Source organism: Ochotona princeps, chromosome 11 (assembly GCF_030435755.1).
Source record: "Ochotona princeps isolate mOchPri1 chromosome 11, mOchPri1.hap1, whole genome shotgun sequence".
Taxonomy (NCBI): Eukaryota; Metazoa; Chordata; class Mammalia; order Lagomorpha; family Ochotonidae; genus Ochotona; species Ochotona princeps.
Window position 1 is genome coordinate 33,318,793 of NC_080842.1, and position 26,137 is coordinate 33,344,929.

At 37.7% G+C, this 26,137-nt stretch overlaps 1 long non-coding RNA gene across 1 annotated transcript in view; it reads left to right on the forward strand.

Moving 5' to 3' along the window:
* Window positions 1-26,137, forward strand: part of LOC131481387 (uncharacterized) — a 175,391-nt gene that overhangs the window by 141,227 nt on the left and 8,027 nt on the right. The window contains exon 3 of the long non-coding RNA XR_009246276.1: window positions 17,840-17,976. This is a non-coding gene — a long non-coding RNA (uncharacterized LOC131481387). The remainder of the gene's footprint in view (window positions 1-17,839; window positions 17,977-26,137) is intronic.

Consider the following 26,137-nt stretch of genomic DNA (forward strand, 5'->3'; position numbering starts at 1 on the left):
GTCAAGTTTGTGGAAGCTTTCCATAACAAAGACTACTTTGTGTAATTTGCAAACAGGCATTTCATCTAAATTGTGAATTAAAAATTATGCTTTCTGTTGCAGTGATTCTCCATGGGGATCAATGAGGCAGAATGTGGTGGTATATTGAATACTCAATGGTGATACCTTCCTTCATACATTCTAAATGGCTCTTAGAACAGGCTAAAAAAGCCACAAAAACTGATGTAGCCCTAGGATCTTGGAAGGAATATAGCTTCATCTATTCATTTTGGAACTTTGCTAAATTATTTTAAGTCACTAAGTTTATGATAATTCATTCTAGAAGCAATAGAAAACTGACCCAGTGTTATTCACTGGCATGCGTGGTGTGGAAAAATTTCTGACAGCCCTTTTGGTCTTATTGAGAATCACTGCTTTGATAGGCTAAAAAGAGTTATGTGAAATAACATCCTGCGTTCTTTATTAATTATAAAGTTTCCACAAGATAGTGGTCTGTGCTATGGTGCAGTGGGTCAAGCTTCTGATTGTGACACTGCTGCCTCATATCAGAGTTCCAGTTTGACTCATGTTTGCTGTTTCTGATCTGATTTCCCATTACTGTGTCTTGAAGACAGTGGTCCAAGTCCTTCGGCCCTGCCACCCATGTGAGAGAACAGGTTGCAGTAACTGCTTCCTGTCTTTTTTAAATTATTATTTTACTTTTATTGGAATGACAGAGTTACAGAGAGGAGAGACAGAGAAAAAGATCTTCCATCTGCTGGTTCACTTCTCAAGTGGCTGAAATGGCCCGAGCTGAGCTGATCTGAAGCTAGGAGCCAGGAAACCCTTCTGGGTCTCCCAAACAGGTGCAGGGTCCCAAAGTTTCTTGAGCCATGTTCCACTGCCTTGCAAGGCCACAAGCAGGAAGCTGGATGGGAAGTTGAGCAGCCGAGACACGAACTGGCACCCGTGTGGGATCCCAGTGCTCGTAAGTAGAGGATGTAGCCATTGAGCTATCGTGCTGGACTCACTATCTCCTATCTTCAGCATGGGCTGGACCTGGCTGTTGTGGATCCAATTGAGCTGACCTGCAGTTGCTGGTCTATGGAACTATAAAGTAATCAAAGTATGTTGTTTTAAGTAGCTTCACAGCACCAAAAATTGAATAGAGTCATTTTTAAAATAACAAGTCAAAGAACAATTATGTTTTGAATTCAGAAATCTGGGAATTCCTGAAATTTTCATTTCTTTAATGAAAGAGGCACTCTGTAGTAACTGCAGAGATTAGTTAACATGTGCCCCAAATAGGAATATCAGCAGCTGTTGCCAGAAGCCTGGTATTTTTTTTTCTGATCCTGTAGCTTAAAGGACAGGTGTCCGATGTTGTGCTGCATTGGCTAGCTAAATAGGGTGAAACAGAACTTGCTTGTTAGGGCTCAGTTAACATTCATTATTCAGGCATTTTTGTTAGACCATCTGTTTTCAGCAGTCTAATTTTCTCTGTACATCATTTCAGGAATTTGACAAATTAATCTGAGAAAAACATATTTAACCAAGGACCATTTTTAGGGTGTTGGGAAGTTGAGTATCCAGGAAAGAAATATCAACATACTACAGAGAAATGTGAAAACTGCAAGGGAAGAAGAGTTTTACAGATTACTCATTGCTGTAGCACCTGCAAATTCAGTTGTGCTCCATGCATTTGTGATCATTTCTTCTGTGACTTTTGGCTTTTACTAGATGACTGATTCAAAATGTGAACCACTATTGGTAGTCTAATCGATTCATGACTATTTTTTGCTATGCTATCTTTCTTATTTTGAGTTTCTAATCTTCCTTTTACACATCGTATATTTTTGGTATATATTTTTAGTATGGTGGAATGGGTATGAATGAAAGAAAAAATAAAGGAATCTCAATTCAATGAGATATAAAGATAAAAAATTCTCCTTCTTGCAATGTCGGAGAATAGAGTGTACAGTCCTTACAAGAATGTATGAATTATATGCAAATAATATATGAGCTGTTGTATCTGTACTTCTTACTTTTCATCACTCAAAAGATAAGAAATTAAAAGCATGATTTGGGGGCCCGATGGCGTGGCCTAATGGCTAAAGTCTTCGTCTCGAGCGCGCTGGGATCCCATTTGGGTGCCGGTTCTAATCCCGACAGCTCCACTTCCCATCCAGCTCCCTGCTTGTGGCTTGGGAATGCAGTTGAGGACGGCCCAAAGCCTTGGGTCCCTGCACCTGTGTGGGAGACCTGGAGGAAGTTTCTGGCTCCTGGCTTTGGATCAGTGCAGCACCGGCCGTTGTAATCACTTGAGGGGTGAACCATCGGACGGAAGATCTTCCTCTCTGACTCTCCTTCTCTCTGTATATCTGACTTTGCAATAAAAAAAAAAAAAACCGTGATTTGGAGAGTTAATAGCAGCTAAAAATGACTGAGAGTTTATCACAAACACAGCCACTGTATGCTTTTTCTGCATTCCCTGTTTTACCTGGAAAGTAAAGGTCTCCATTTCCTAACACATAAATCAAGGAATAGTAAACCTATTATGGTAAAGTTAAACTGTTATTCCATTGTGAGCATAATACATAATTCAAGGAGTTGTTGAAAGACTCAACAGAAAAAAATATAATGTATCTAATTCATTGTAGGTAGATAATAAATTCATAAGAAACTCCCTTTCCTTATCCTCCCCCTTGATTTCTAGCTTAAAGTCTTATTTAAGATTTGAAATGGAAACAGAAAAAACTAGACATAATTTGAAAGTAGGTAGGAACTTCCTGAGTAGAAAGTGAATATTGTCTCGCAGTAGAATACTTGCTTTATGTGTATCTGTTTATCTGATTGTGATAATCCATAGTTATAACCTTTGAGTGATAATTTCCACACAGGTAGTATGTATCCTAGTGAATTCAGCTGGAGCTTTGAAAACCCACGTATACCATGGTGACTTCCATTTGTGCCCTGGATGTGGCAACAACAGAACTGTTCATTGCTTTCCATTGTACTGTGTTTTGTTGTCATACAATACTACACATAAAGGCATTTTGTAATTATGTAGTAGAAGAGCTCAGAAAATTGCAGTCCATGAATAGAAATTAGAATCTGTATAGATTTCTTCTAACAGGAAGTGGCATTGACTATTGATATATTCATCTCACTGCATTCTGACTGCAGGATTGACTGTTAGTATGTAGACATTACTTACTTAATAGAGAGTTCCTTTCTGTATTGTGAGTCATTTACATAGTTTTAACAAACTGCCTACCATATTCAAACACATACCAAAGGATAGGTGGCCCAGTAATATTTATCATGCCATGCAGAAACATTTATCCCACCTGCCAAAAGTGTTATAGGAAGGCACAGTAATAAAATATATTCCATGTAATCTAGAGGCATGTGATTTAAGTCTGAGATAGAATGAACCACATATTGGTGCACTGTATTTATCATACACAATGGCTAAATCTAGATTGGGATTGTAAATTCTGTTTGCATGTAGAAAACGTAAATTAATAATTAAATAGAGCTAGAATAACTGTTTTACAGAGAAGTAAATCTCCTGTCCCCACCTTCTCACATTCCCAACCCAGCCACATTTTATTTCACATACGGTATACCAATGTATACTTCAATAGAATGTGTATTTCTAAATATGAATTTCAACTTCAGTGTGGAGGTTTAAGTTACGGCTGTTTGTGACGGTAAAAGATTCTAACAGTAATAGAAAAATCTAGGGGCAAGGCTGCACTTCCAGGCTTCAGGGAACAAAATTGGGTAATTTCAGTGTCTTCCAGTAGCACAAAGCCGAGTTGCTTCCGTCTATGTTATCAGCTGCACACACTGGAGGAGCCAATCATGCTCCTCCGACCCAGTGTTTCTCGTGACCTCCTCCTCTAACTTCCCCCCCGCTCAGAGATTGGGCTTCAGAAATTATCCCGTGAAATTAGGGATACCTTCCCTGCCCAACTCATCCACATTTTTCCTTTGCCTTAGTATAGTGTACATTGTTTTTTACCTTGCATTGTTACATTTTTCTCTAAAACTCTTATCACCACCCCTCTTTATCCCACACACATACACAGATGTGTGCACTTGCATGTACACACACACGCTTACACACGCTTACACAGTTTGCCTGCTTCCCACCTAGAATGTGAGTTTTCTGGGGCAGCAAACATTTCATTGAATTTGTAGACATCCACAGCAGGAGTAGTACAGTACAAAGGTGCTTCCAAAAGTTTGTGGAAAAATAGACCTGAAAACCAAGTTAATTCTTATGCAAAATTCTCTTAAATTTAACATATAGTTTTAACACATGATGCATAAACATGTTGAAAATGCCTTCATATTTGGTTAATGGATCATCTCTGCAGCTAATCATTATATATTTTAAAGGCCGCTATACTTCATTTAACTGAATCCCTTCATCTTTTGATATCTGTGACATCTGAGCTCTCCCAAGGATGGGGGTACACGGCACTGCCAGTGCCTTGTGATGGAGGGAGGGCTTGGCTGACATGGCTGTAGAGGAGTCCCAGGAGGTTCAGGGTTTCCAAGGAAGTTGGGCAAGAATCTGGCTGGCAGTGTGTGCTGTCTAGGATCTCTGGACTCCTTAAGTTTCCATTCAAATCTTGCTTTTTCATTACTATGAAGCTAGACAGTCACTGCAAAGAAAATTCCACAATTCCCTGTTGCCAGCAGCATTAAAAGACAAAGTGCATTTTTTTCTTTTTTGAATGGTTACAATAGACCGACTCATAGTTACAATGGGTTAAAGCTGTTGAAAGCCCATCTGTAAAAAGCTACAATTACTAACATTTACTGACAGCAATTGTGATAAAGGAGAACGATTTTCTGAAAGCTAATTCAATCTTTGGAGTGGTCATTTGTAGCAGTAAATGGTTTGCTGCTGCAGTAGAAGGTTTGGAAGGAATTTCTCACTCCACCTCTCCTGTGGTAGAGCTAAACCAAGCATGTATTGAACTCACTTGGGAAAGGAGGAAAGGAAATGTAGGAGACATACTCATATATCTTATTCTAAAGCATTCATTTTTCTGTCATCAAACTAATGTGCCAGGCCATTACTTCACTACATAATGAGTAAAACACCGGTGCATAATTAAGCATCACCTTATGACAGCATCAGCTGTTAATCAAACAATAATTTTAAGGGTTGTCATGGAAGGAAGGTTCAAGTTCATCCTTGCATTTTTTTTTTAAAGTAATACAGGTTTCTGGGTAGTGGAGCATTGAAGAAACAGACACTAAATCTTGAACGTCAGAATCTTCTCTTTTTAAATGAATAATGACTTTCATTCTTCGGGGTTGTCACTTTCTTTTCCAGAATTGCTTTCAATATGTTTTTAGGCTTATCGTCATTACCGTTTACTGAAACGAACTAATAAGTTAGAAACTTTAGATTTTTGTTTCTAGGGCAAACAACTTTAATTACTTTTTGATATTTTTCTGATCAATTGTAACCTGTATAAGGTTTAAATACACTGAAGATATTTTAAAAAGTATTCATTTGTATTGAAATGTAAGGCAGAGAGGAGAACATGAGAGAGAGAGAGAGAGACTGAAAGAGATCCTACATTTGCTGACTCACTTTTTTTTATCATTCAATCTTTTTTTTTATTAATTATTTTGCATTATGTGACAGTTTCATAGGCTCTGGGAATCTCCCCACCCCTCTCCCTCCCCTCGCCCCTGGTGGATTCCTCCACTTTGATGCAGTATTACAGTTCAAATTCAGTCAAGATTCTTTCCTTGCAAACATATACCAAGCATAGAGTCCAGCTACTTATTGTCCAGATGGGTTGAACAGTTTCTTGGGGAGACCATTTCTGGTCTGAAGTTAGAGCTGGTAGAATATCATCCCAGTCAATTGAGAGTCCCAATATAACATCAACAGCAATTTGCAATATTATGGAATTGACATGGTTTTGAGTAACCAGTATGTTAAAAAAAAAAAAAAAAGCAAGTCCTAACCACAACCTATGATTAGCTCATTGACATTTCAATTTTAGTTTATATACAGGACCGGCTGCCATTTGTTGTGTTGAAGTATAATTTTGCTGATCTTGGCAGATTTTAGGATAATCTAGACTGGCTTGTAACTCTAACAAGATATTTGTCGACATTTAAAGTGCAGAACATTTTTTTTTAAAAAACAAATTTATTTTTGATTATGTTTACCGCAGTTGGTTAGGGAGGGAAGGATGGAGATTAGGGGAAAGTGGGCGAGACCACCATTTCTACACCTTCCTTATCTTTTTCCTTTTCAGGGGAAAGTGGGGAGAAGCCATACCCAGCCTCCCAACTGCCTCAGTAGCTAGGGATGGGGAACGGCCATCCAGTTTCATCCCAGTGTCTCCAATGCGGAGGATGTTCTGATGGTTCTGTTCAAGTGGTTTTGGTAGTTCTGAAATGCTGTCGATCTCACAGATCCAAGGATAAGGAGATCCTTCCAAGGTCTGTTGGCTGGCATAGTCCACCCCGTAGTCTCCATTCTTCCATTTTCTGTCAAGCTTCTCTGGGGTAGTTAACCAATTTGTTCTGCCATCCTTCCTCTGCTATAGTACCAGATGCTGAGTCACTTTAATTGCCCATAGCAACCGGGCTGGGCCAGGTAGAAGCACCGGCCTGGAATCAAGGTGAGGTAGATTTCCTATGTGGTAGTAGGCAACCAAGTACTTGAGCTATACCTGCTGCTTCTAAGACACACATGAAGAAGAAACTGGATTAGAAGGTAAGCTGGGATTCATGTCCAGTCACTCTGACATGGGATGTGGACATCCCAGACACCTAGTGCCTAACTACACACTAAAAACCATCTGCACTATGGAGTAATTTTTATACAATATTAAAATTAAAGTTTTACGTTTAGCATTTTAAAATTACTAGTTAAATCTGTTAGAAATGAACATAATTAGAATATTTGGTTGATTTCATTGCTTTGCAATTTATTGGCTTAAATTTTCCAAAAATATTGTTACTGGGAGACTGCCCAGCTCCTGCCATTGAGGCCAGTTGGGGAGTGCACGAGTGAATGTAAGATCTCTCTATCTCTCTTTCTCTCTGTCTCTCTTTCTCTCTGCAACTCTGGATTCAAATAAGTAAATGAATCTTTAAAAAATGTTGTCACTGAAAAATATATTTTCTTAGCTCTAAAAATTTTATCCATGGCAAAAACATAAATAATTGCAATATCCATTCACAGAAAGATGACATGTAAATCCCAGAACCTTCTTCTTTTTGTTTTTCAATAGCTCACTGTCTTGCCTTTAAGAGTGGAAAGTTACAGGTTGGGTGCGTTTTGAAGTCCCTCTAAGTATGACAAAGGGCTGGGCTTGATGTGAACACCAAGACTTCTGGGCGCAGTGACTACATCAGCTCCTTACTCTTTGTGTATCAGAGTTGTAATACTGAAGGCCAATGATTTCTTCCTGCAATACAACTGTATGCCCCAAGGACAGCTAATGATCAACAGTCATACCTTTAAAAAATTTGCTATGTCATGGGGGGAAGACAGGTAAGGAGAGTCTTGGGGACATCAAATGGAGAAAAATAAATTTTATCTCCGTCAGTGAGGAGATTGGTGGGCAGTTTAGCAAGTGAAAACAGAGCTGCACTGAAAGTCCGTAAGGTAGGGAAGTATCCCTTTACTACTTTATAGCAATCACCTAGCAGCTATAGCCAGTTGTTAAAAGCAAGCGGAAATTGCTTGAGATCTGCCAATAATTAAGTGAAATGAAAAGAACGAGCTATTTTAATGTCAAAATAAAATGATGAAGCAAGACTTTTTTTTTTAATTGGAAAGTCAAGTTTATGGAGAGGAGAGATAAAAAGATGTTCCATCAGGTTCATTTCCTCCCCAAGCAGGGGCAATGGCCAGAGTTGCGCTGATCTGAAGCCAGGAGCTTCTGGGTCTCCCACACAGACGGGACATGAACTGGAACCCATATGGCACATACAGGGGGATGACTTTAGCCACTAGACTACCATGCTAGGCCCTGAAGTAAGGCTTCTGAAGAAGGAATAAAAACAGAATTGCAACAAGGTGTGAGCCAGCTAATTAATATTTAGATAAAAATAAAACACGATTAAAATGAGAAGTTAATAAATATTATGTCTATCTAAATAGAAATATCATGTCTATCTAAATAGAAATAAAACAAGTGTGACACCCAGATGAATATATTTTGAATAGTTTCTAAGTAATTAGTTTTACATCATATTGATGGCTTGACATGTTACCCTTTCCTGTCACTTTTGGAAAGACAGATGTGGTGAACTGTCTCTTACGAAGGAGTTACATCGATCGATATAGTTAACAGAAAATGCCATGAAGCATGTATGCTAGATATCCCATGTAACCACAAATGGGCATTAGATGCCTTGAATGATTTATCTTTCTAAAGGCTTTTAATCTCAGAGGAACAGGAGAAACTGACAACAGTAATTAGTATTATAGAGAAACTGAGCAATTGGGAGACCCTAGGAGAAACATTTGGTGCCTATAAAATTTTGTATTGTATGAAATTTGGTTCATGGCTATGAATTATTTGTATATTTTGACATTTATTTGAAAAGCTATGTACAATAAATATTTTAAATCCTGTTTGGAATCTACAATTTGTTCTGTCTCAGACCTGGGTCTGTAGGATTTGCCAATGTCCGTGTTCCTTAGTGAAACTTAGTGCCTAGCATCCAGGGGAAATAACAACCCTCGAAAAGCCCACTCACTTGACCATAATCTTAACCCTGTTTTAAATCTACACCCCAATTTTGGCCCGTTTCCATCATTCATAAAAATTTAAGGCATATGCTTTTGCTTTTGCTTTTGTAATCCCCCATGAGATATATCAGCAGGGCAAAAATAATGTTACACACATAGGTATGCATATGTACCAACAGTTACTTACAGGCCTACATTAAGTCTTGAATTTCCTTTTGAGACAAAGGAAGATTAAGTCTCCCAAAGAACTCAGATGAGGACTGAAAGTGGTGCTACCAACAGCTCTGGCAAGAATTTAATGGGAAGTATTTCTATTGAGTTTTGCTCTCTCTCTCCTCTGGAGCTCTGCTGGGAAACCTCTTACGATGTTTTAGCTATGCACTTATGGAGCTCTCAGGGAAGTATTAAGAAGACTCCACTCCACTGTCTTCTTGCCATAACAAATGTCATCAATTCAACAGGTGTTCATAAAAAGGAGAGCCAGTCTTTATGTTGTAAGCATAGACATTTAGAGTAAGACTGCACTACCTTTTAAATACCTCCTTTTTCCTTTCACTATTCTTTTTCTTTCTACCACCCCGGAAGGAAAAAAGAAATTTGTTGTCAGAAGTCTCCTGTAAAATGTTGGAATGGGTATGCTTATCTCAATTTTCCTAGTGTACGATTAGCCTTCACACCGGTTCATACATTTAATTGTCACCGGAAAGAGTATAATATAGGAGGAAGAGAAAAAAGCAGTTTTCCAACTGGGAAATTGAGGAAAAGTGTGTGCTTATGAGGAAAGAGAGCAGTACTTACCATTATTGTGATTTCAGAGAAAAATTTACCATGATGAAACACAGTGACTTTTAAAAGAGCTTGTTATGCATGAATTAGAAAAAAAAATCCACAACATATAACAAACCTCACATAACATGTTATACATAACATCGTGTCATCTTAAATTAAGGCAAACATGTGGTATTTAACCTTTTGGGATTGGCTCATTTCCCTTAGCATTATGGTTTCCAGTTGGGCCCATTTGGCCACAAAGAACTGCATTTTGTTTTTTTTAATCGTTGAGTAGTATTCCACGGAGTAGATGAACCATAGCTTTCTTATCCAATCGTCTACTGATGGGCATTTTGGCTGCTTCCATGTTTTTGCAATTACTGATTGTGCTGCTATGAACATAGGAGTGCATGTTGGTTTCTCATAAAACAAGTGTTCTGGATATATTCCTGGGTGTGCTATTGCCGGATCATACGGTATGTTGAATTTGAGTTGTTTGAATGTTTTCCATACTGATTTCCATAGAGGCTGTACCAGCCTGCAGCCCCAGCAGCAGTGGAGTAGGGTTCCCTTTTCCCCACAACCTCGCCAACAAGTGTTGTTGGTGCTTTTATTCATGTGGGCCAGTCTTACTGGTGTTAGGTGGTACCTTTATAAACTAAAATGGAAATCTCAATGAGATGGTCACAGAAGGTGGTTAAGAACTCGCATTTACTTTTACCATATTGGTTACTCATTACTATGTCAATTAATTCCATAATGATGTAAATTTGTGCTGATGGTATGTTGGAGTTTTTAATTGATCGGGATGATACTCTGCTGGCTCTGTCTTCAGACCAGAGAGGGTATACCTAAGAAGCCGTTGAACTTGACTGGACAATAAGATGATGGATTCTATGTTTGGTATACGCTTGCAATGGAGGAATCTCAACTGAACTTGAACTTGGTTATGCAACAAGGTGGAGGAATCCACCATGGTGGGAGGGTTTGGGGAGGGGTGGGGAGAATCCAAGTACCTATGAAACTGTGTTACATAATACAATGTAATTAATGAATTAAAAAAAAAAGAAAAAAAAATCCACAAAGCATTTCCTAGGACAGAACCTGCGATGCAAGGTTAATTGACAGCTGTGAGTTAGTGGTGATTAGTGAAAGTGTACCTTATTTCTGAGGAACAAACTCGGTTTTGAACATTTCAAATCACTTATGCTGCTCTTGAAATGTAATCACCCGAGCTTTCCTGAACTGGGACTGCCACAGCAGGCTTAGCCAATCTCATTGTTCCCCTTGCAGAGTTGCTGACAAGTTGTTCACCTTCTGTTTCAAGAGACCTTCCTTACAAATGGACATAGAAGATTTCAGATGGGTTGATGTACAATTTTCAGGGAACTGGAGATATTTGTGATTTTCTGGTTATATAGGTGGTATATTGCTTGCAATATTTTAGCACTCATTTTTAAAATTTTCCTTTGATCTTTATTGAAAGTGATTGGAATTTCAGGATACAAACTCAGTGTAAGAAATCAATTGTATTTGTATTGGCAAAATAGAAAGATTGGAAAATGAGACAATGAAATTTTATTTATAATAGTATCCAGACAGTGAATTGTTAGGCATAAAATGAATAAAAATATACATGATCAGTACATTTAGAATTATGAAACATTGCCCAGAAAAACTAAAGATGACTTAGAGTGCTATACCATTTTCATGGATTGGGAGTTTGTAAACATATTAGTAATCACAAATTACCTCTCAATTAGTCTATAACCTTAACAGTCTTAATTAAAACACCACTAAGCTTTAAAAAATAGAAAATTAAAAAATAAAAAAATCAATGTTTAAAAAATTTAAAAAGCTTTTAAACAATTGTGTTAATTTCCTATTGCTGTAGCAAATGAAGGTACGTTTTAATGGCCTTACAGTTACATAATTCAGAGTTCTGGAGGTCAGAGATCCACAATTAACCTACTGGTACTAAAAATCCAGCTGCTGGCAGATTCGGTTCTTTCTGGGGGTGCTGAGGGAAATTTCCCTTTCTTGTTTTGATAGCTCCCAGAATTCCTTGGCTTGTGGCTATATTATTCTAATTGTGACATAGCCTTTTTCTCTTCTGTGGTCAGTCTCACCATGACTTGACTTTATCAGAACGCTTGTGATTATGCTTAAGGCTTGCTTGAATAATCCATAATAACATCCTCTTTCAGCATTCCTAACTTAATCACACCCACAATGTTCTCTTTCTGTAAAAGTAATATTCCCAGGCTTCAGAAGTTAGGCTCTATATATCTTTGAGGGCCATTATTCACTCCACTGTGCAGAACGTTAGCTCACTTCAAAATGCACATGCAAATACAAAGAAACTAAAATAGATAGGATCGTCCTGATATGGAAGAACTTGTATCTGATGTTTTGCTACTTGGTTTCAACATCATATCATTGTTTCTTGAGTTGTAAAAACATGTATATCATAGAATTTTTTAATGAATGTTTGCTTTCGGTTATCCTAGAAATACTTTCATGTAGTTATTAAAAAGAATACAACTTACCACCCAAAAAGGCATAAAGTCACATGACTGGATGGACACCTAGGATAGATTTAGCTCTGAAGGAATTGGGAAAGTTAGTGTTCTTTCAAGGTAGTTATAAAAATAGTCCACAGTGATGCCTAAATGGCATTGACTTTTCTGATCCCACTTAAATAAAAAGTGATTTTCTTTTTTTTTTGCCAAAAAGTACTAAAATTCTCCATATCTCTTGAGAATAATGATGATTAAACTTTACTGTATTAATGATTCGTTGAAGGAACTCCTAACTTCAATATGTAGATGCTTATATAATGTATGTCTGAGAGGAGCTTGGAAATGTGCTTTTTAACAAACATCCAGTCTGAAAATGAAATTCATCTGTTGAATTCATATATATGTGTATATATATATGTGTGTATATATATATATCTATACAGGCAAATTTATAAAGTACTTTTAATAATTTTGTGCCTGGAGCAGTTTCGTGGTGTGGCAGCACATGGCCTCAGATTTTGGAGCATTCTGGAATTTATTTTTGGGAATTAGTACTCTGTGAGGGGAGCTCAGGGTAACAGCTCAAGGCAGCATTTCATCAGTTTAGGAGAGAAGCAATAATTTGAGGTAACAACAGGGTTAAGCTAAAATTATTGGAATGTTCCACAGTGTTGATGTCTTATGGCCTATATAAAAGTCTGTCACTTCAGTTTCAAATTTCTGAGCTTCTCAATTAAAATCACTACTGCCATTTGTTGTTTCCACCAGAATGTTTCAGACAAGTTTGCTAACTAGGGTGAGTAGAGTTGATTATGTCATGGTTGAAGATAATTAAAATGTTTGGAAACAAACTGTGCACAGTTACTGGAATCAGCAAACCTTTCAGGCCATTTTAGTTTCCTTTGGAGATGTGTATATCTGGATTTTCAAAACTCCCTCTTCCTTTGGAGTGACTTTGGAGGCCAAGAACTCTGAGGTCACTCAGCCCCATTTGGATCTACCACATGGGATGGAAGAAACCCAAATCCTTCCTCGCAGGACCCAAGGTCACCGGAACAACAGCCAGGAACCCTGAGTGATCTGCAGAAACAGAAGAACAGTAAACTTCCTTCGGGACTAGGGAGAGGAGCTTTCTCTAGTCCCTACTTAGTTCCAACTTTGGACCCCCACCCTCTCTTGCAATGACCATCAGGGTCGCTGCATACCCCCGCGCACCCCCCCCCAAAAATAGAATAGATAGTCAGAGAAATACAAGGAAAGCTTAGAACCAGACAGGAAACAATCAGCGTGGATCCACATATAGCTTACTAGATAGGACACAAAGATTAGTTACTCCTCATTAGGGGATTGAAGATTTCTCTGTACACCCCTCCTAAAACTGTTCTACACCTCAGCTGTTGACAAATGCCTTGTTAGATTTATAAGCCAGTTTAGACTATCCTAAAATCTACCAAGTTCAGCAAAATTATGCTTCAACACTATAAACTGCTAAATACTAAAATGAAAACAGACACAAGACAGCTGAATAGTACCCTATAGCCATTTTAAGGTGGATAGAAGCCAGCTCTGTGTACAAACAAAAATTGAAGGGTCAATGAAGTAGCCACAGGATGTGGTTAAGAACTTTCATTTTTTTTTAACATATTGGTTACTCAATACCATGTCAATTAATTCCATAATGTTGTAAATTGTTGGTGATGTTGTGCTGGGGCTTCTAATTGATCGAGATGATATTCTGCCAGCTCAGCCTTCAGACCAGAGATGGTCTCCCCAAGAAACTGTTGAATTTATCTGGCCAATAAGATGTTGGACTCGATGCTTGTTATATATTTGCAATGAAAGAATCTCGACTTAATTTGAACTGTAATACTGCCACAAGGTGAAGGAATCTACCATGGGTAGAGGGTATGGAGAGGGGCTGGGGGAATCCCAGAGCCTTTGAAACTATGTCACATAATGCAACATAATAAATAATTTTAAAAAATCTCCTTCTTCCTATGAATATATGAGGGTTCTCCTTTTTTTCTTTTATTTTAAAAAATATTTCTATTATTTCCCATGATACTATTTTGTAGGTATAGGGATTCCTCCCTCTACCTCCTTTTGGTTTGCAATTACAGCTAAACTTTGCAGAATTTTCTTTTTTTTAAAGATTTATTTATTTTTATTGGAAAGGCAGATATACAGAGAGGAGGAGAGACAGAGAGGAAGATCTTCCATCCGATGGTTCACTCCCCAAGCGGCCGCAACGGCTGGAACTGAGCCAATCCGAAGCAAGGAGCCAGGAGCTTCTTCCGGATTTCCCACACGGGTACAGGGTCCCAAGGCTTTGGGCCATCCTCAACTGCTATCCCAGGCCACAGGCAGGGAGCTAGATGGGAAGCAGGGCTGCCGGGATACGAACCGGCACCCGTATGGGATCCTGGCGCGTTCAAGAGGAGGACTTTAACCACTATGTTATTGCACTGGGCCCAGTTTTGCAGAATTTTTGGAAAAAAAATACAGCAAGGTCAGCAAAATAGTGTTCTATCTCTTGTGTCTACCTTCAGTCATTTTAACCTCATCCTGCTGGGATGGACTTTATTAGTAAATAATTGCCTGTAGCAAGGTCAAAGTCTTATACTTAGTAGTACGGGTGATTGTATTTAGTGCCAAAAGAACCTTGCATGTTGATAATTAGAGTGAGATCACTAGTTTTAATTAACTTATGATGAAAAAGTCATGGACTTCATGTATGGAAACTGTCTTCTGCATCTTTATGATAGCAAACAAGAGGTATGTTTAGTAAAAATACAACTAAGCTGTTGATGTTACGTTGTGGCTTTTAATTGATCAGGATGATATTCTACCAACTCTGCTTTCATACCAGAGATGGTTTCCCCAAGAAGCCATTGAATTTATCTGGACAATAAGATGCTGAACTCTATGCTTGCAATGAAAGAATCTTGACTGAATTTGAACTGTAATACTGCAACAAGGTAGAGGAATCTGCCATGGGGGGAGGGTACGGGGAGGGGTTGGGGGAATCCCAGAGCCTATGAGACAGTGTCACATAATGCAATGCAATCAATAAAAAAAAAGAATCTGGAAAAAAAATAAAAACCTGCCGGGGTCCGTGTGATGGATGTAGGGAAACAGGAAGGTGTGAGAAACATTGCTTCCATTGCAGGCAGGGCCGCGAAGGAACTCCCCGCCGAGCAGGGCTCCGGCGGGACGTTGTTTTGATCATCTGAATGCGGCCCGCTTTCCATTGCCGGACACCGGACTTCCCCACTGAGTTTTCAGTGATCTGCCTAGGCACTGTCTACCCCTGCGGAGTTAACAGTTGATGTATGGTATCTGTGCGAGCTTGGAAGTTGATGTTACTGATATTTGCTTCTAGCATAAAGGTTTTTACCTACTACTGCTATGGCTGCCACCATTGCTATGTTAATCAAAGGTGTTCTGTCCTCAGGTGGTGGGGTTACAGCCTTTCCTCTCCCATTCACGATATGCTAATCAAGGGTGCTAACTTCCCAGGCATAGGGGAAACCCATTCTTTCTCTTTTTGATCTTTTGGGTCCTGCCTCCGGACACATTCCTCCCTTATCTGATTCAAGAGGTATATGTTACTGGTTGAGCTTTCCTTAGGTGAGACAAATGGCAGAATTATCTTTAGCAACACCCATTTGATCATGACGTAAAAAGTCTGAGCCAGAGTTTGACTGACTGTATAAATAAAGCGGACGGCTTTATTGCATGGTCCACTATCATCATGGAATCCTAGTGGTCCGTCTCTTTCTTTCTGCGCCTCATCCACACACCCTTCCCGAGTTCCGAAACCCAGGCTGGAGCTGGACTCCAGCAAAAACCAACTGAGCACATGATAAATAAAATTCTTTTGCTAATTAAAAAATTGAAAGGCCAACGAAAAGTTTCTCTTTTCTGAGCTCCTGAGGTCTTGTACTTTTTCGACTGTGTTTATTCTAATTTGTGTTTGCCTCTTTACCATCATTGATTGTAAGTGACTTGAAGAGTGACTGCATGTCTCTGTCATTTTCATTGTCCACCAACGATAGCATTGGGCTTTATACTTATTAAATACTCTTGTTTATTGAATAAATCAGTGAGATAATAGGATTGACTCGATTATTTTAAGTATAGAAGAGAAATTTTCCTTTCTACTGCATTTAGCATCTGTCTCATGGCAAAAAAAAAAAAAAAGGAAAACATGACTAATGTGAGTAAATTTCGACAGTTTAGGAGAGACTTTTGAATGGATGTTGTCAAAATGGAGTTTCATTTTTGCGAAGCATGAGTTTTTTTTGTGCACCTTGGTGTTTCAACAGAATTACCAAGGTGCTCTGTGTGGATATACTTCTCCAGTGATAAATTTCCACTTATTTTTCTACCAGTTCATACTGAATCGTCTTGTAAATGCAGGCCCATTACATTCACTGAAGTAGTAAGTCACAGCATTTTGGTTATTTCTGATCTGACACAAATAATACAAGTTGAAAGCCCAGTTTCATCCTTTGTAGACAGAATTGATATGCTCTACCTCTTTATTCAAGCTCCTTTAGCTCTGATTTATTAACTGTTTTTCAAGAACATAGGTGCAAGCTGCATGGTGTTGGAAAAGTAATGCTTTGGAGTGGTTCTGGGTGCTTCCAGCCTCATCAGTATGTAAATCATTCAGGAGAATACAAATACCCCACCAGCAAAATAGTCAGAATGACATTTCCACCACTGCATATGGATGAAGCTATGGCCGATAAATCCCTTCTCCAAATATACTCTCTTCCTGCATTATTTATGGACTTTGAAAATGCAGGTTGACTCCTCAATAATTTCCTGGCACTTTTCTCTTCTTAGTGGAGTCTGTGAGCTGTAACCTGATCCTCAGATGGAATGCATTTATCCTTTTCTTGACAGCCAAATTGTTACTCTAGACTGGCAACAATTGCATTAAAAATATTTTCTTGAGGCATTATAATCATAGATGTTCAAAGGACAGCTGAAGGTTACCCTGCCTTGTAGGCTTTATGTATCAAGAATGATATTTACTCTGCCTTTCATTTTTCTGTTTAATTATAATTGGAATTTGGGATTTTAAAGGCATGTTGCATTATCTGGATGTTTACATGAACATTGTCTTATTTAGTTGAAGTTCTTCCTTTAAGTCTCCTTTCGTTTTCACTTTGGTTTGAATTATTGAAAATATTCACACAGGAGGTAAAATGAATTAAGCTAATTCAGTGTAAACTGCATTTTTTTTTTCAAGGAGCCACAGAAGGAAAGGAGCTTTTTGCAACATTGACACACAGGGTCCGGAATACTTTAAGGAAGAACAACACTGTTTGTACGGTGTGAGAAATTGTCTATAGAATCCCTGAACATTTTACGTGGAAATTAGCACTTCTTTTTTGCTTAGAACCTGAAAATTCCCTTGCAACAACTGTGTGTTTTAAAATAAACTCAAGAACTGAAAAATGTGTTTAAGAAAGGTTTAATGAGCTGTGTAAGTAACAGAGCTTTGAACAGCAGAGGCGAGAGAAGCTGAAGGAGAAATTGTTGTCCTCTTCTTATAAAAAGGCTTTGCCATCCATCTGCTCCGCCTTGGAATGAGCGTCGCTGCTTCTTCCCTCTCTGTGTTCCTCAGTGCTGTTTGTTGACAGCACCCAGAAAGTCTTTATCTCCCAGATTAGTTTTTCTTTTTCTCTGATATTATTATTGAGCCAAAACTTTGAACTATGCACTTGAAATGTGATGTTTTTCTCTCTTCTGCACAGCAGTTATTATTTTAAAAAAAATATTATTATTTTTTTAACAGACATACGTGCCAGGAAAGTCTGAGTTTGAAAGTTATTCTCAACCTCTTGGCTTGACATCTTTTGCATGAGTATGGAGGGATGTCTGAAAACATCTTCTGCTCCCAGCTGAGTTGTGTGAGAAAACTGAACAGGTAAGGTGAACACCACTAGATAGTGGGTCATCAGATAATAGTAAGAGTAACTACCAATATCTATCTGTTTCCAAAGCCCTGGCAGACATACAAAGTTTGTCACTCCACCTATTTTTCTAGTGCTAGTAGTATTTCATGCTGTGAGCAGAGTTTAAATTATGAGCTAACAATAGGACAAGCATGAACAAATACAAAGAAATGACTGGACTTCTCCATTGTACGGACATCTATTTAATAATAATTGACAAAATACCTGGTACTGTGTTCCCTGTTAGTATTTTTCACTGATAATGAATAACATGTCAATTACTTGAGAACTACTGATTAAATAAGGACTTGTATGGGTTATAAGTTGTTTTGATTCATACAATATTTTTCCTCCAAGAAATGCCATCCATTAGCATGAGGGTGGCCAGTTCAAATATAGAACTAAATTTTTATTTTCTAAAATCAACCTAAAACTTCAAGTTACAGAAATATTTATGTTGGTCATTCTAAATTTTGGAAATATTAGTTTTTAAGGTCAATCTAGCTGATAGTTTGCAATCTATGAAATAAAAATGAATTTCTCTCTGTCCATATTGCTAATTTTGTTTTCCTTTTAATTGCCCCATTAGCATATGCTTCTGAATTGGAGTTGGCTTTCTATAATATACTGTAGAAAGCCCAGATGCTGTTTCCACAAATCAGTACTCAAGGGAATGACGGAAGTAACTCATTCCTGGATTGCTATTATGCTACTGTTCCAGAGAATGGTGACTTGTTCCCTGAGGACTATCTTTTTCTCAAATATATGTTCCTGAGTCAACAAAAACTGTCTTCACACAGTCCTTCCTAAAATTCTCAATAATTCTTCCTCAGAGAGTGAACTTGTTTCAAGCTAATTACATAGATCGTGTTGACTTAAGCCTTAGTATTCTATGTAGGACAAACTATCTTTGCATACTTTTTTATATTAGAAATCCAACAAGCTTTTTTCATGCCAAAATCCAATAAAGATACAGCACACACACATATGAAACTACATGTTATATATATAGGAACAAGTATTCTCAACAAAATATTAGCAAAAAGAATCTAAAACTACAGAAGAAAGATTTACATCACAAACAAGTGGGATTTCTCTTATCATTGTAGGGGTGGCTCAGCATTCATAAATCAATAAAAAAATCAATAATCAATCAGTAAATCACATCCAAAGAATGCAGAACCAAAACTATGTGGTCTTCAGTACATGCAGAGAAGACAATTGATATGATTCAACATCCCGTAATGAAGAAAGCCCCATACTGTGGCTCCCTCAAATAATAAAGGCTATAAATTCCAAACCACCAGCCACTATTTTCTGATTGGGGAAACTGAAAATATTTCTCCCCCATTGTAGAACAAGACAAAAATGTCTGCTTTCTGCACTATTAGTCAGTTTAGTAACTGTATGTATTAGCTAGAAGGAAACAGAGGGCATGAATGTTGGGGAAGATCTCAACATTGGAAAGGACAAAGTCAAAATATGACATGATGTTGCACATGGGAAAATTGAAACTACACTGAAAAGCTGTTAGAACTGGTAAATCATATATTAGTAAAGTTCATGTTACAAAAAAATAATATCTTTTGAAACAGAAGTAAAGAACTTAGTAACATTCATAATAGCTGCCAAAACTAAAACATTTAGTGAAAATTTAATCAAAAAGGTGTAAGATTTGTACGATGATAATTACTAAATACCGATAAACTCTCAGACACACAAACACACACACACACACCACACACACGATATTCCTTCCTCATGGATTGGAAGAATTAGTATTGTTGCAAATGTCTAAACGACCTAAAGCAATTTACAGTTTCCATGCAGTCATTATCAAAGTGCCAGCAACATTACTTACAGAATTATGAAAGAAATCTTAGACATTGTATGCAGCTGAGTCTAAATTATCAAAGTGAAGGAAAAAAATCAAACCAGAGGCATCATATTACCTAACTTGTATACATAATATAAAGATATAGTAATTAAAACACCGTGGTGCTGGCATAAGATTATGCCATTGATCAATGGAAAAAAAATAGAGAATTTAGAAATTAGTTTGTATACTTAGTCAAATGATTTTTGAAAAAAAAATGGCAGATCATTAGTTAGAGAAAGGATACTCTCTTCAATAAATGATTCTGGCAAAACAGAATGAATGAATCAATCAGTCTATGTAAGAACATATATCCTACGTCTCATCATAATACAATCAACTCTAGACCTAAATCTAAGACCTGAGACCGTGACGTTCCTGGAAGAAAATCCGAGGTAAATACTTCAAGATATTGTCATAGGTTATGATTTCTTGGATAAAATCATGGAAACACAGTAAGCAAAAGTAAAAGTAGACAAATGGAGTACGTGAAACTCAGAAGCTTCTGAACAGCAAAGGGAAGAATCGGTACAGGAAGAAACATCAACAGAACAGACAAAGTTATTTTCAAGCTACCTATCTGACAAAGCATTAATATCCAGAATTTATCAGCAACTCAAAAAAAAAAAAGACAACCATCAAAATAAGCCTAATCATTCCAATTAAGAATTTGGTGAAGCAAGGAGACCATGGGGAATTAGAGTGCCTTCGGAGGCCAAGAACTCCAGGGTCACTCAGCCCCATTTGGATCTACCACATGGGATGGAAGAAACCCAAATCCTTCCTCGCAGGACCCAAGGTCACCAGAACAACAGCCAGGAACCCTGAGTGGTCTGCAGAAACAGAAGAACAGTAAACTTCCTTCGGGACTAGGGAGAGGAGCTTTCTCTAGTCCCTACTTAGTTCCAACTTTGGACCCCCACCCTCTCTTGCAATGACCATCAGGGTCGCTCCATACCCCCCGCGCCCTCCCTCAAGCAAGCAAAAATAATTAGAATAGATAGAACAAGGAAAGCTTAGAACCAGACAGGAGACAATCAGCGTGGATCCACATATAGCTTACTAGATAGGACACAAAGATTAGTTTCTCCTCATTAGGGGATTGAAGATTTCTCTGTACACCCCTCCTAAAACTGTTCTACACCTCAACTGTTGACAAATGCCTTGTTAGATTTATAAGCCAGTTTAGACTATCCTAAAATCTACCAAGTTCAGCAAAATTATGCTTCAACACTATAAACTGCTAAATACTAAAATGAAAACAGACACAAGACAGCTGAATAGTACCCTATAGCCATTTTAAGGTGGATAGAAGCCAGCTCTGTGTATAAACTAAAATTGAAGGGTCAATGAAGTAGCCACAGGATGTGGTTAAGAACTTTCATTTTTTTTTTAACATATTGGTTACTCAATACCATGTCAATTAATTCCATAATGTTGTAAATTGTTGATGTTGTGTTGGGGCTTCTAATTGATCGGGATGATATTCTGCCAGCTCAGCCTTCAGACCAGAGATGGTCTCCCCAAGAAACCATCAAATTTATCTGGCCTATAAGATGCTAGCCTCGATGCTTGGTATATATTTGCAAAGAAAGAATCTTGACTTAATTTGAACTGTAATACTGCCACAAGGTGGAGGAATCCACCATGGGTGGAGGGTATGGAGAGGGGCTGGGGGAATCCCAGAGCCTATGAAACTGTGTCATGTAACGCAATGTAATAAAAAAAAAAGAATTTGACGAAGAACCTCAATAGACAATTCTTAAAGGAAGAAGTACAAATAGACAACTAACAACAAAATATTCAACATTGCTAGCCATCAAGGACATGCAAACCCAAACCACAATTATCCACAATCATCCCTGACCAGAATAGATGTTATCCAAAGACAGCCAGGATATGGAGAAAGGAGAACTCTTACACACTGTGGGAGTGCCAGTTACTGCAGCTGCCAGGGAAAATGTTATGGAGATTTCTTTTTCACATGATCTATCAATCCCATTACTGGGTTAATGCCCCAAAGATTGTATCAAAGAGATAACTGCATTATTGTGTGTGTAGCAGCACTGTCCACAATAGAAAAAATTTGGAATCAACTGGGGTATTCATCCTCAGAAGGAAGGATAAAGAAAATGTGATATAGGACTATATACATGAAATATTCAGTTATGAAAATAGTAAAATTCTACTCTACATCAATACTGATGCAACTTCATGTTGAATGAAATAAGTCACATACAGGAAGACGAATATCACAAATGTTCTCCTTTGTATATAAGAGCTAAAAGTAAAAAATAAACAAGAAATTAAAAACAACAAAAATGCCGAAATCTGGTTTTTCAATTACAGTTACATCAAATTTTTTTTTGTATTTTTGCCAAGTCAATTGTTAAGAGTGATATACTGGACCCGGAGCAGTAGCCTAGTAGCTAAAGTTCTCACCTTGCATGTTTTGGGATTCCACCTGGGCACCAGTTCATGTCCTGGCTGCTCCACTTCCCTTCCAGATCCCTGCTTGGGGCTTAATACCTTTGGAGTCTGCATCCACATGGGAGACCTGGAACAAACTCCTGGCTCCTGTTTTCACATTAGCACAGCACTGGCCATTGTAGCCAATTGGGGAGTGAACCAGCTGATGGAAGATCTTTTCCTCTGTCTCTCTTCTTCTCTGTTAATTTGATTTTCTAATAAAAATAAGGAAATCTTTACAAAAGTGATATAATTCTACATTTTAATGAGCTGTGGCTATTTTAAATTTATTATATACATTGGAGTTAGGGCTGTGGCAGAGTTCCTTCAGCTTCCACCTGCAGTACCAGCATCCCATTGGGTGCTGGCTCTGGTCTGCTGATCCACTGCTGATCCAGATCTGTGCGGATGCATTTAGGAGGGAAGTCGAGGAGAAAGCCTAAGTGCTTCGGTCCCTGAACCCAAGTGGGAAACCTGCATGGGCTGTCTGGCTCCTGGATTCTGCCTGGATCAACCCTGGCTGCTGCAACAAGCCATTTGAGGAGCATACCAGTGGATGGAGGATCTTTGTTTTTCCCTCTTTCTCTGTAACTCTTTCAAATAAGTAAATAAATCTTTGAAAATTTACTATATATAATTGAAATAGTCATCTTTTCATTTGATAATTGCTTATAACTAATGTCTGTACTCCTGCCTAATTACAATATTGTTACTTGTTGAACACTTTATTTACTGGAGTATTAGGCATTTGAGCATAATGTAAACTAAAAATGTTATCTCCAAAACTAAAAAGCAAGCATACACAAAGCAAGCAAGCAAGAAGGACCGGGAAGAGGAGTATGAACTAGATAGAGAAGCGCAGAGGAAGGGAGTGGAGAAGGGAGAATAAAAGAGGTAGAGGGAGGATAGAAGTATCATGTTATTAAAATTGTATGTTGGAACTACATTGAATCTGTTCTCTTTGTGCTAATATCACCTTGAAATGAGAATTAAGAATTATGTCATAGTAATTGTCATATGTTTACTGTGACCCTGAGAATCTAATGTAGTAATAAGTTTATTGAACAAGTAGTTGAGCATTTATCAACTTTGATTATCCTTGAAAGTATAACTGACTCATTGTATAAACTACATCATATTTATCTAATTTTTGTGTTTGTTTCTTAAAACATGACTTAATTGGCACCTAGTAATTTATAAATTCATGGGTATAAGGTGGAACATTTTAAATACATGTTTATACTTTGTAGCAATCAGATAAAAGCAATTTCAGTATCTATCACCTCAGACATATCCTTTCTTTGTGTTGGGAACATTGAACATCTTCTCTATTAGTTATTTTGAATACTCAGTTACTTACTATCAACCATGGTTACCGCACCATGCTATAGAACCTTCGATGTTACCCCTCCCACCCAGCTGTAGTACTATTCCCATTGATCCATTCTCTCTATTCCTCCTCTTCTGCATCCTTCCCAGGATCTGGTAACCACTACTTTTACTCTATTAGCTTCAAAATTTTAAGTCTTACATTTATATTTTTAATCCATTTTGGATTGATTTTGAGATTTATTCTTTCTCTCGTTTGTAGAGTTACTGCCTTTTACTTAAAAAATAAGATAGCATAAGCATATGAATTTGTTTTGGACTGTCTATTTGTTGTATGGCTGTGTGTGTGTGTGTGTGTGTGTGTGTGTGTGTGAGGGCATCTTGGAGCACTGGTTCCTTATCCCAAAGCCTGCAACATGCAAGGCTGGGCCAGGATGAATGCAAGAGTGCGATTTTCCTTCCAGTTATCCTGTAATGGTGGAAAGGTCCCAAATGTTTGAGCTGCCATTTGCTGTATTCTAGGATGCATCAGCAGGATGCTGGATTGGAAGTGGAGTAGCCAAACTCTAGGAACCGTCAGAGATGTTCTGCAGTGATTTCACTGGCAGTGTCACCCTGTGTGCCCCTGTTTGTTTTTATGGCAGTGTCACTGTGCTTTGGCTACTATAGCTTTGTAGCAGCAATTGGAGTCAGATTTTGCAGTGCCTCCAGGTTGTTCCTCTTGCTCAGGATTGCTTTGGTTATTTAAGGTCTTTTGAGGTTCCACACCAATTTTGTGCTTGTAATACAAATCTTTTATTAGTAAAAGAATCATGCAATGAATGTTGTTATCTATCTGAATATTGTTATGTGTCTGGCCTTCGCCTATTTTTCTGTCATATAAATTTCTGGTATTGAGAAATTACTAAGTGAATGAAAAACAGAGAAGAAGCATTTCCCAACTTTAAAATATATTCCCCAAATGATTTTTAAACCAGTACTAACAATTGAGTCTCTAACCTTAAGCTATACATGTTTCCCCTCATTTTTACATGGCAAAAAAACCCAGCTTTCTTGAAAATGTTTTTCTTCAATTATTAGTAGCATTTTGTGTACTTGACTTGTTAGATATTTCCTTTTCCTTCTGAGTTTTTGTTAGCATGGATTTATATCTTAAAATATTGAAATACTGATCACAACTCCAAGGTCCTCATTTTTATCTTAGGGTTATATGAAAGAGTTTGTGCAACTATGTTTTGTACAGAAACTAAGTTGCTTATAGAAAAGCTGCCAGTACTTGATTCTAGTAGTTTGGCGGGATCACCATTCTGATTAAAAGCATTTGTCAAATACCAATGTTCAATGCTAAATGAGCTCAACAGATAATTCTTTCACTTAAGGCATTTGAAAAATGGTGAATGTGAAAATTTTTAAATATGCTTTCAAGATATTTGTCTGCTTGCTATGCTTTAACTATTTTAAGAAACCCTTAATGGAGAAATGGGAATTTGTAAAATATATTACACTGTAATGTTTTCATACTAGTTTCTTCATTTCAATCTTGCTGTCTTATTCAGGGAATCCAAGTGTCTGAAAGAATTAAAAAGCTAAATGATTTTAAGTTTGATTTTTATCATCAGTGAGGAAAACGAATTTAAAACAAGGACATTTTAATAAAGAAAATTTCAGTCCTAGCTGAATATCTAGATCCCAAGCTCTGTATTTTTTTTAGGTTACACTCCCTTGATAACTGATAAATGTAAATTTTGCTGGTACATTTTCTCTGACTCTCTAGTTTTATTTTATTTTTAAAGTTCATGGCATATGAACGTGTTTACTCTATTTAGTTGGTAAGACTCAGCTGTAATAGTTCTTTTCCCTCCTTCTCCAAGGTTCTCCCGAGTGTCCCTGAGTATGCAGAAGTCTGTGTCTGCTAAACGGTGACTGACTAATGAGCTCCCCAGGGAATGGGAGGATCATTCTTTTTCTTCTTTTTTTTCTTTTTGTCTGTTTTTTTTTTTTTTTTTTTTTTTTTAGCAGCAGTTATGTCACAGACAACAAATCACAGACTTGGAAGGTCTCTTTTGTTTTAAATTTTAGCAAGTGGTAATGTTAAAATGTGGCATTCCTCTCGTGTCTTTTTTTGTTTTATTATGCTATTTTCCATGATATGATTTTGTAGGTCTAGGGATTCTACCCTCCTTGGTTTTCTCTCCTGCCACCTTCCCCCATATTATCAGAGTAGTATTTATCTTCTTTATGGGGACAGTCTGTTTTTCTGATGGTGAAATCCTCAAACTATTTGAAGGAAATCATAGATTGACACTACTTTCATCAAGTTATTTCGAGTGACTCTCTGAAGGGTAATTTTCACTCAGCCTGGTTTACCTTATGCTCACAGAGCGAATTGTGGCCTTTTGAGCATTCCATATTATAATCCATCAGTGTTTAAATCTCATCAGATGAAATCAGAGTATTACAGGAA